General features: G+C 33.5%; 1 protein-coding gene across 1 annotated transcript in view; it reads left to right on the plus strand.

The window, feature by feature from the left end:
- The window catches only part of LOC119592667 (fibrinogen C domain-containing protein 1-like), a 7,037-nt gene that overhangs the window by 5,559 nt on the left and 1,010 nt on the right, over positions 1 to 468 (plus strand). The window lies entirely within an intron of this gene.

Consider the following 468-nt stretch of genomic DNA (forward strand, 5'->3'; position numbering starts at 1 on the left):
ACTGTTCCTCATCTGCCATTCGTTTTTAAAGTACTCTTGTGTGTATTTTTTTCCCTTGGATTTAAATAACGTTACCGAATTCCAGAGTATGGTTTGACCAGCTATATTCCATACCGTTCACTGAAATTTCACTTATGTTACTTCCTGAAATCCTAAAATATAGAGGTAATAGACACTGAAATTTGATATCTGATTTCGCTCCTGAGATTCGAAGGTTGGAAAAAGAAACTTGAGAGGTGACTAGATCAAATCCTAAGATATAAATGGAATAAAAAAAAAATACAAAAAGCATTCGCTAATGAAATTTTAAAAAAAAATGCTGGTTGGCTTCGGGAAAGTAATGAAATCAGTAATCTTTGTATGAATGTTTATAATCCGAATTCAGCCATACTTTATCATCCGACTTTGCTCAGGCCATGAAAGAACCAATTGCATCGCATGATTTTCACTGAAATATCTCCTGAAACA

This window comes from Penaeus monodon, chromosome 30 (assembly GCF_015228065.2).
Source record: "Penaeus monodon isolate SGIC_2016 chromosome 30, NSTDA_Pmon_1, whole genome shotgun sequence".
Classification (NCBI taxonomy): domain Eukaryota; kingdom Metazoa; phylum Arthropoda; class Malacostraca; order Decapoda; family Penaeidae; genus Penaeus; species Penaeus monodon.